At 46.6% G+C, this 10,892-nt stretch overlaps 1 pseudogene; it reads right to left on the reverse strand.

Annotated features, from left to right (window-relative positions):
* Positions 1-8,898: 8,898 nt before the first annotated feature.
* On the reverse strand, positions 8,899-10,619 carry LOC130860667 (protein HIRA-like; annotated as a pseudogene).
* Between the last annotated feature and the right edge of the window lie 273 nt (positions 10,620-10,892).

Below are 10,892 nucleotides of genomic sequence, written 5' to 3' on the forward strand. Positions count from 1 at the left end.
ATACACCTACAGAGCTTACTCTGGGCCAGATGCTCTTCTAAGCACTTTATGTATATTAACTTTTTAAATCTCCACTCCAATCCTATGAAGTCAGTACTATGATTATTGTCTCTTTTATAGGTGAAGGGACTGCGGCACAGAGAGGTTAAGTAACATGCCCGCGGTCACACAGCCAGTAAGTGGCAGAGTCAGGTTCCAACCTTGGCACTCGAGCTCCAGAGCCCTCTTGTGCCTCTTTGCCTTTGCTTGTAGTGTTCCCTATTTGTGCCTAGGGTGAGTTTCCTTTCCTGTTCACTCAAAGTTCTACTCATTCTGCAATGATGGCCATTTTAGTATTAGTTCTTCCAATCCAAGAGCTCAGGATATCTTTCCATTTCTTTGTATCATCTTCAATTCCCTTCATCAGTGTTTTATAGGTTTCAGAGTATAGGTCTTTCACCTCCTTGGTTAAATTTGTTCCTAGATATTTTATTCTTTTTGATGAGATTTTATACGGGATAGTTTTTTGCTTCCTCTTTCTAAGAGTTTGTTATTTGTGGATAGGAAAGAAACAGATTTCTGTATATTAATTTTATATCCTGCAATTTTACTGTATTCATTCATTTGTTCTAATAGCTTTTTGGTGGACTTTAGGGTTTTCTATATATAGTATCTTGTCATCCAAGGCCATCTCTTATTTCGCTGACCTGGAAACCCACCTCTTATAAGTTTTCTGAAGCTCCGCCCTTTTGGAAGGAACCATCCTGCCTGTGGGCCTTGGCCTTGGGCAGAGCTGTGACCCATCTACCTGTGGTCATCATGGTGGCTTCAGTCCTAAAACCAGCCAGATTTGACAGACACCCTAGCAACCCATCTTACATTGAAGCCCTGGCTCTGCAGCCCACATCACCTTGCTGCAGCGACTTGATCAGAACCTCTGAGGATCTTTATTCCTGCTAGTGAAAATCTTAGTTTGTGGAAATTCAGGCAACAATGCAGTAGAATCTGTCACTCCATCCAGGCCAGCATGGAGCTGAAAGCATGCAGACATAACAATATGCAAGCACGAACATCAGTACATATGTAATAGCTGGAAAATGCACAGGGGCTTCAGCCTCAGAACAAAACCCTTAGCCAGAGGGAGGGCTTAGCGATCTAAGGAGTATCTTTTAAGCCAGAGTCTCCCTGGACCAAAGGGTGGAATTATTCCAAGGTAAATAAATCAGTCCTATTCTTCCAGGATCAGGTAGCTTTGTGAACTTTAGTGACTCCAGCAACCTTGGATAGACCTTTAGGGCTCAGCTGTAAATCTGAAAACAATCCTTCTTCTCCATTCAAAAGACCTTTGAAATGACATCCATTGCTGTCCCCCTCCCTTCCATAACATTCTATTTTATTCTAAAAGTGCAGGTTTGTAGAAGAAAATTTGAAGACAAAGGATGATAAGAAAAAGAAAATTAAGATTATCACCATTTTATAACCTAGATAGCGAAACCACTATTTACAGCCTTCTCTCGCTCCCTTCCCCACCCCCACCCTCCCCACCCCCACTCTGCTTTTCTTTCACCATCTATCCTTGTTCTCCTAGGGAGATACATATATTCTATGTGTTTTTTCACAAAGTCATGTGACCATGTATTTGGTACCCTGTTCACACACACATGCTTACAAATGTACTGTGAGCGCTTAGCGATGTCCCTTTACATTCTCTGAGAAACATGGTTTTCCATGACTTTACTATATTCGTATTATTTTTGTTCCCTGACTTGTGTAGCCATCCTCTTTTACTGGGCATTTAAGTTGTTTTGATCTTCTACCTCCATATCCGTTAAAATAGAGATGATAACAGGGTAGCCCTCACATGGCTGTTTGAGGATAAAATGAAATAATGTATAAATATTAGACATATTATCATCAATTTTGACCTGCTTTTAAAATACTGTAAAGATCATCCTTGCAGGTAAGTCTTAGTGTAAATCCTTGAATGTTTCCCTACAATAAATTCCTAGAAATGGTATATATATATATATATCCAAGATTACGAACATTTTAAAGGTTTTTGATGTATACTGCTAACATCTCCACCCATAGGTGTATGAGTGCCTGCTTCTTGTACCCTTTCTAGCACTCAGTAATTGTGTGTGTTTTAATCCATTTCAGTTTGACAGTCATGTTGTTTGAATTTTAATATTTTTGTTTACTAATGAGGTTGAACATTTTTTCATATGTTGATTGGCCACTTGTGTTTCTTCATTTGTAATTCATCGGTTTGTGCATTTTGCCCAGTTTTTCCAGTTAGATGCTTATTTTTTTTTCTAATTGGTATTAATTTCTATATAGTCAGGACATTAACCTTGTGTGTGTGTGTGTGTGTGTGTGTGTGTGTGACATCAGTTTCCAGTTTTATTTATTCTCCTTTAAACTTGATTTATGGACTTTTTGAAAAAGAGAAATTATTACTGTTATTATTATTATTATTATTTTAATATTTATGTAGTCAAGCCCTACGTTTTCTTCTGTTGTGTTTTTTTCTTCTTGTGTCTTTTGGTCTACAAATCCCTCTCTGCTGAGCAATCAAGCAATTTAACCTTGTTTTATCTTTATTTTAGTTGTTTTATGGTTTTATCTTTTACATTTAACATTTTAATCAATTTGGTCTTCATTTAGGTATGTGCTATGATATAGTGATACAATTTTATTAATTTCCGATAATTAGTAAGTTACCTCACCACAAAGTATTGAATAATCTATTCTTTACCCAGTAGTATGAAATGCTGCCTTATTTATGTGGGTCTATTCTGGGGATTTCTAACATAATGCAGTGATACCTTCATTTTATACCCATACCATATTCCCTCTATTAATGCACATTTAAAATATATTTTAATGTCTAAACGTAAGAGCCTTCTTTATTCTACTGCTTCAATTTTTGTTTTGATTTCTCCTGTGTTTATTCTTCCAGAATAACTTAAAAACCATTTTGCTAAGTTTTAAAAATTCTCTTTGAATATTTACTAGAATTATACCGTATTTATGAGTCAATTAGAAATAAATTAAATCTTTAAAATGTGTTGAAACTTCTTATCAAGCACATGGTGTATTGTGACGTTAATTCACTTTCTTTCATGTCCTAGAGTAGGGTTTTTACTTTCCTGTGATATAAACTTGACAGATTTCAATTCACCATTTAATTGAGAGTCTTTTAATTTTAACAAGGAAGCTTAGCTCATTCACATCTGTTTTCACAATGAACACTAGGCAGTTTTATTTCTGTTATTTTAAGCTTTTGTTTTTATGCTTACTTATTACCTTCTTTGTTCTGCTTTTTTTGTTGTCGCTGTCTGGAAATGAATTTTCTCTGTTTTTCTTGTCTGATGAATTTGAACTCTATATCCTGTTTTTTGTTCTAAAACGTTTTTAAATGTAAAAAACGACCCTACTTCATTTCAAAAAAAGACACTTTTATCAATACCTCTTTGTGAAAGAGAATTTAATAGATTTTGAATTCTCTCCCATCTCCCTCATTTCTCAGTTAAAGAAAAAACGAACCTATTAGAATGACTATTATCAAAAAGACAAGAAATAACAGGTGTCGGCGAGTATGTGAAGAAAAGGGAACACTTGTGCTCTGTTGGTGGCGATGTAAATTGGTGGAGCCACTATGCCAAACGGTATGGAAGTTCCTCAAAAAATTAAAATTGGAACTATCACATGATCCAGCAATCCTGCTTCTGAATATTTATCCAAAGAAAATGAAAATGCTAACTTGAAAAGATATATGCACCCCCGTGCAGTATTATTTACAATAGCCAAGACATGAAAGCAATCTAAGTGTCCATCAGTGGATGAATGGATGAAGAAAATATATGTATTATATATATATATGTAATTTAGCCGTAAATAAGAATGGAATCTTGTCATTTGTGACAACATGGATGGACCTCAAGGGCATCATGCTATGTGCAAAGTCAGACAGGGAAAGACACAGGATCTCACTTATGTGTGGAATTGAAAAAAAGAAAAAACGAAAGCACAAGCTCACAGATAAAGAGAAAAGATTGGTGGTTGTGGGGTGGGGTTGGGGTGGGGAGTGGGAGAAGTGCGCAAAAAGGGTCAAAAGTACAAATTTCCAGGGCAGAGTCAAGATGGCGACACGGGACGACGTGGCTGAGTGGGTCGTGCAGGTGTGGGAGGGAGGGAGGAGAGGAGAAGGGGAAGAGAGGTAGACGTCTCCCCACAAATAGATCAGTTGCCAGAGGCTGGCGGGGGACCTGAGGCCCAAGCAGACTGCAGGAACCCCGGAGCAGCTGGGTAGGACCTGGGGGAAGTCAGGGGGGCGGGGAAGGGGAAGGAGGACAGGATCGGCGCCCCTGGGGGGTGGCTGGGTGAGGGGGGAGGTTCCAGCCTGGAGGGACGGTTGGGGGCTGGGGAGATCGGGAAACCATGACTGGGTTTCTCCTGCCCAGGAGGCCTGCTGAGCTCCCCGGCTTGCGGGCCTTCTGGGCTCCCCAGCGGGGTCCTCCACCCTCCAAGACCCCCTCAGGGCTTCCTGGGTCCTGGGGGTGTGGGAAGGAGGGAAGAGGGGTGAAGAGGTGGAGAGGCAGACAGGTGGGGGTGGGGGCTTTGAGATTGGGGGACGGGGAGGCAAGAGGGCGTTTCACCTGCCCTCTTGGCCAGGGAGGCTGACTGGGCTCCTGGGCCTGATCCTTCACTCTCCGGGCCTGCCTCCAGCATGAGGGTCCTGGGGGTGTGGGGAGGGGGGGGAGGGAGAGAGGCAGACAGTGGGGGTGGGAAGGGATCTCTCCAGGTCAGAAGAAAAGGGGAGGCGATGCTGGGTATTTCTCCTGGGCGGGTCCTCCACCTTCCAAGGCTCCTCCCGGCCATTGGTCCTAGAAGTACAGGAGGGAGGCAGTGGGGGGAAAGAAGAGAGGCAGAAGGGGGGAGGGACTCTCTGGGATCAGAGGATCGGGGGAGGAGTAGAAGGCATTTCCTCTGCCAACTGGCCAGGGAAGCCTGCTGGACTCCTGGGCCTGGCCTCCAACTCTCTAGGGTCTCCTCCCAGACGCGTTGGTCCCTGGAACGTTGGAGCATGGCAGGGGAAGAGGAAAAGAGGCAGACTGGTCTTGGGATGTTCCAGGAGCAGAGGACCAGGGGATGTGCAGAGGACCTTTCCCCTGCCCACTTGGGCCCAGTGGGCCTGCTGGGCCCCCAATTCTGGTCCCTCGGTCTCTCTGGCTGTGTGGGTCTTTCAGGCATGGGAGGGAGGGAGGAGAGGAGCAGAGGAAGAGAGGCAGACAGCGGTGGGGGGGGGGTAATTTGCAGGACAAGAGGATCAGTGGAGACGCTGCGGGAAATCTCCCTACCCACTTGGCACCGGGAGACCTGTTGCACCCCCAGGCATGGTCTTCGGTCCTCCAGGGGCCCCTCTAGGTCTCACTGGTCCTAGGGGTGTAGAAGGAAAGCAGGGGAGAAGAGGAGAGGTGGGCGGGGAGGGGACCTTCTGGGATTGGAGGATCAAGGGAGGCAGAGAAGGTATTTACCCTGCCCACAAGCTCTGGGAAGCCTGCTAGGCTCATGGACCTGGTCTTTCACACTCCAGGGCCCCTTCCAGCTGCTTGGGACCTAGGAGAGTGGGGGGTGGGGGAGAGGAAGAGAGGCAGACAGGGACCCTATGAGACTGGGAGATCTGGGGATGTGCCGCAGGTGTTACCCTAGCCCAGCTGGCCCTGGAAAGCCTGTTGGGCATCAGAGTCTGGTCTCCTGCCTTCCAGTGCCCCCTGCAGCTGTGAGGGTCCTAGGGGAATAGGAGAGAGGGGGTGAGGAAGAAAAGAACCCAAGAGGGAGGGACCCTCCAAGATTGGAGGACTAGGGGAGGTGCCTAGCATTTCTCCCACCAACTTGGGCCCAGGGAGCCTGCTGGGTACCCCAGGACCAGAGGCATTGCTGGACCCCTCTGCCTCATTGGGCCTAAGCCCCATTCCCCACCACCCCCAGGGCCTTTTCTAAGCATATGCCCTGCCAATTGCCTAACCCCCCCACCCCCCCCCCACCCTTGTCTAAACCCCGCCCCCACAGCGAAGACCTTTTCTGGCTTTTTTTTCTTTTTTTTATTTATTTTTATTTATTTTATTTTTTTTTTTATTATTTTTTTGGGGGTACACCAAGTTCAATCATCTGTTTTTATACACATATCCCCATATTCCCTCCCTTCCTTGACTCCCCCCACTTCGAGTACCCCCCACCCTCCCCGCCCCAGTCCTCTAAGGCATCTTCCATCCTCGAGTTGGACTTCCTTTGTTATACAACAACTTCCCACTGACTATCTGTTTTACAGTTGGTAGTATATATATGTCTGTGCTACTCTCTCACTTCGTCTCAGTTTCCCCTTCAACCCCGCCCCCACCAAACCTCGAGTTCTCCAGTCCATTCTCTGTATCTGCATCCTTGTTCTTGTCACTGAGTTCATCAGTACCATTTTTAGATTCCGTATATGTGAGTTAGCATACAATATTTGTCCTTCTCTTTCTGACTTACTTCACTCTGTATGACAGATTGTAGTTCTATCCACCTCATTACATATAGCTCCATCTCATCCCTTTTTATAGCTGAGTAATATTCCATTGTGTATATATGCCACATCTTCTTTATCCATTCATTTGTTGATGGGCATTTCGGTTGCTTCCATGTCCTGGCTATTGTAAAGAGTGCTGCAATAAACATTATGGTACAAGTTTCTTTTGGGATTATGGTTTTTTTTGGGTATATGCCCAGTAGTGGGATTACTGGATCATATGGAAGTTCTATTTGTAGTTTTTTAAGGAACCTCCAAATTGTTTTCCATAGTGGCTGTACCAACTTACAGTCCAACCAACAGTGCAGGAGAGTTCCCTTTTCTCCACACCCTCTCCAACATTTGTTGTTTCCAGATTTTGTGATGATGGCCATTCTGACCAGTGTGAGGTGATACCTCATTGTGGCTTTGACTTGCATTTCTCTGATGAGTAGTGATGTTGAGCATCTTTTCATGTGTTTGTTGGCCATCTGTATGTCTTCTTTGGAGAAATGTCTATTTAGGTCTTCTGCCCATTTGTGGATTGGGTTATTTGCTTTTTTGCTATGAAGCTGCATGAGCTGCTTGTATATTTTGGAGGTTAATCCTTTGTCCGTTGCTTCATAGGCAATTATTTTTCCCATTCTGAGGGCTGCCTTCTAGTCTTGTTTATGGTTTCATTTGCTGTGCAAAAGCTTTTAAGTTTCATGAGGTCCCATTTGTTTATTCTTGATTTGATTTCCATGATTCTAGGAGGTGGGTCAAAAAGGATCTTGCTTTGATGGATGTCATAGAGTGTTCTGCCTATGTTTTCCTCTAGGAGTTTTATAGTGTCTGGCCTTACATGTAGGTCTTTAATCCATTTGGAGTTTATTTTTGTGTATGTTGTTAGGAAGTGTTCTAATTTCATTCTTTTATATGTTGCTGTCCAATTTTCCCAGCACCACTTATTGAAGAAGCTGTCTTTTTTCCATTATATATTCTTGCCTCCTTTGTCAAAGATAAGGTGCCCATATGTGTTTGGGCTTACTTCTGAGTTCTCTATTCTATTCCATTGATCTTCCTTTCTATTTTTGTGCCAGTACCATACTGTCTTGATCACTATGGCCTTGTAGTATAGTTTGAAGTCAGGAAGCCTGATTCCACCAACTCCATTTTTCCTTCTCAAGATTGCTTTGGCTATTCGGGGTCTTTTGCATTTCCATACAAATCATAAGATTTCTTGCTCTAGTTCTGTGAAAAATGCCATTGGTAATTTGATCGGGATTGCATTGAATCTGTACATTGCTTTGGGTAGGACAGTCATTTTCACTATGTTGATTCTTCCAATCCAAGAACATGGTATGTCCCTCCATCTGTTTGTGTCGTCTTTGATTTCTTTCATCAATGTCTTAAAGTTTTCTGCATACAGATCTTTTGCCTCCTTAGGCAGGTTTATTCCTAGGTATTTTGTGTTGCAATGGTGTTGCAATGGTAAATGGGAGAGTTTCCTTAATTTCTCTTTCTGCTCTTCCGTTGTTAGTGTATAGGAATGCTAGAGATTTCTGTGCATTAATTTTGTATCCTCCTACTTTACTAAACTCATCAATTAGTGCTAGCAGTTTTCTGGTAGAGTCTTTAGGGTTTTCTATATATAACATCATGTCATCTGCAAAGAGTGGCAATTTGACTTCTTCTTTTCCAATTTGGATTCCTTTTATTTCTTTTTCTTCTCTGATTGCTGTGGCTAAAACTTTTTTTTTTTGGTATCCAATGCGTGTTCATTTATTTTACACTTACAAAAGAAATCGCCCACCCTCTGCCCCATCCCCCCAAAAAGTCTCTTTTTACAAACATTTAAAAATGAAAACCAAATGAAGATAGACAAGTTAATTTCAGTACAATTATCTTTCCATGTAGCTGTCATAATTAGAGTTTAAATTTCCTACAAGTGACCAATGTCCAAGTGACTTATAGGGAAATCCTGATTATTGGCCAAAAGGAAAATTCCATATTACAAGTTAGCAAATTCTAGTACAAAAATAGTCTGTGTGTTGGAATAGGCTTTCCTTTTACATAGGTCTCAGGTCAGTCTACTGACTGCATAATACGCTAACGTCTCAGCTTCTCTCTCTCACAAATGGCTCATTCGTCATAGCTGAAGCAGCACGGCACCTACAGTGACAGGGCTAGTGTCCACCTGGGGACCATGCTGGAGGCGACAGGCCTAGGACTGCCTCACTGGCCCCAGGGCAGCAGGGCAGAGCCCCAGCCTGGAGGGAGGGACGAACTGCGGTCGGAGCTGCCCCCTCTGAGGGAGCAACAGGCCCAGGACACAGGGGAAGTCTACCCAGGGGGCTGGGCCGGTGCTGGTGCAGGACAGCCCACCTCCTGCCAGCGTCTCCTCGTCCTGTAGCCCAGCGAGGTAAGGACGGTCCTTCGCGCGGTCAGTGGCAAGAGTGTGGTCCTGCCCTTGCTGCGGCTGGGGCACCCGGACAGGCTACTTGTCCCTCAGGATGTCAAGCTGTTCCTGGCACTCGGTGAAGAGGCGCTGGAAGCAGAGGTTCTGCCCGATGACTGGCAGCAGCTCCTTCAGCAGGTCCCTCTTCCGCAGACCCACAACTGTTGACTCCCACTGGCTTCCAGTGGAGGAGTGAACCGGCCCCAGTAAGTCCTTGCATATTTCTCAGAGTTGGTATTCAAACCCTTCGTTCACAAGGTACCTCGCGTAGAGGAGGAGCCAGTGGCGGTACTCATGGCTGGAGCGCAGGGTGAGGGCCGCGGCGACCTGGGTCTCCAGGTAGGCCAGGGTGGTCTCCTGCTGCACCACGTGAGGCACGGAGAAGAGCCGGGCCGCCTGCCTCCCCGAGGTGGTGGCGCGGCCCTGGACCATGGCGAGTGGCCCCGCGCACAGCATGGCGTCCTGGGGCAGCAGGCTGCTCCTGAAGTCCACACACTGGGCCAGCGAGTCCTGCTTGTCAGAAACCAGGCTCCAGGCAGACAGCGACGGGTTGAAGCAGTAGGCCTTTCCGTCCGACAGGTTCATCACGGGGATTCCGTGCTGTGTCAGCAAGATCTGTGACACCGTCATGTCGCTTCCTGCCAAGATGGAGTGTAGAGACTCCTCCTTCACCACCACCAGCTGCCTGTGCACATCCCAGACAGACAGTGTGGCCGCGGCGGTGAGGGCCATGACTTAGGAGCCGGTGCAGTGCAGGGTGGAGATCGGGGATGGCAGCAGGATGGGAGGCAGGAGGCGGCAACCACAGGTGGAGAACACGGACAGCATCCGCTTTTCACAGGCGACACACACCACGTCACAGCTGCCGGCAGCCGTGAGGATCCGGCTGGTGAGCACCGTCTCCCACTCCTTCCCCAACCGGCTGCACTTGAGGCGGCTCAGCTTCAGGTCCCCCACTGCCGTCACCTCATTCTCCACCTCGATGTACATGCAGGGGTCGGAGCTCACCTGGAGGGTGAAGGCTCTCTGGGGGCCTGGCATAGGCCGTTTCAGCGCAGGTGCAGGGACAGACAAACACACGGCATCCTTCTCTGCAGTCAGGGCTGCTGGGGACTGCACAGACCGGGACACGGGCAGGAGGCGCGAGTCCTTCCGAGGCCGCCCCTTCTTCTTCTTCTCCACCATCTACCCCTCCAGCTCCAGCTTCCGCTTGGACAGCGAGGAGGGCTTGGCCACGGGGAGCTTCTCGTTGCTGTCGCTGCTGCTGTCCAGGGCGTCCCGGGGCCGCAGCTCCTTCACGAGGCTCTGCTCCCTCAACCCGTCCACAGGCGCCAGGGTCACACCAGCCACGGCAGGAGCCCCAGGTGTGGCTTTGGAGCTCTCTGTGAACTGGGAGTCGAAGGCTTTCATCGGTTCAATTTTGGACGGGGTTGTCAGGACAGAGGGGGACGGTGCAGCAGGGGCAGAGGCCGCGTTCACGCTGTCCTTACTGGCAGAATCGTCCGCAGGCCTAGTGCCGGCCACCGCCCCAGGCTCTGTGGAAGGCTTCGAGGCGCCGAAGGGGCGGGGGGTGCTGGAGTCCAACAGCAGCAGCTGAGGGCTGCTGTGAGCCATGAGCATGGTGCCTGCCAGGGAGCCCGAGAGCGGGATGCTGTTCTTTTTCTTTTTCTTACTTCCCACCTCCTCACTTAGGCTATTGCAGTTGTTTTACCGTCCAGTTGTTGCTCCATCTTTTTTTTTTTAATTTTTTTCTAACACATCTGTTAGTTTCCTATTATCGTATTTTTTATCTTGCTATTGTGCAGCTGTTCTCCTCCTTTTTTTTTTTAATTTTTTTCATTTTCCTGCTCCACACGGCTTGTGGGATCTTGATTCACAAGCCCAGGGTCAGGCCTGAGCTCCTGAGGTGGGAGCTCTGAGTCC

Source organism: Hippopotamus amphibius, chromosome 1 (assembly GCF_030028045.1).
Source record: "Hippopotamus amphibius kiboko isolate mHipAmp2 chromosome 1, mHipAmp2.hap2, whole genome shotgun sequence".
NCBI classification, from domain to species: Eukaryota; Metazoa; Chordata; class Mammalia; order Artiodactyla; family Hippopotamidae; genus Hippopotamus; species Hippopotamus amphibius.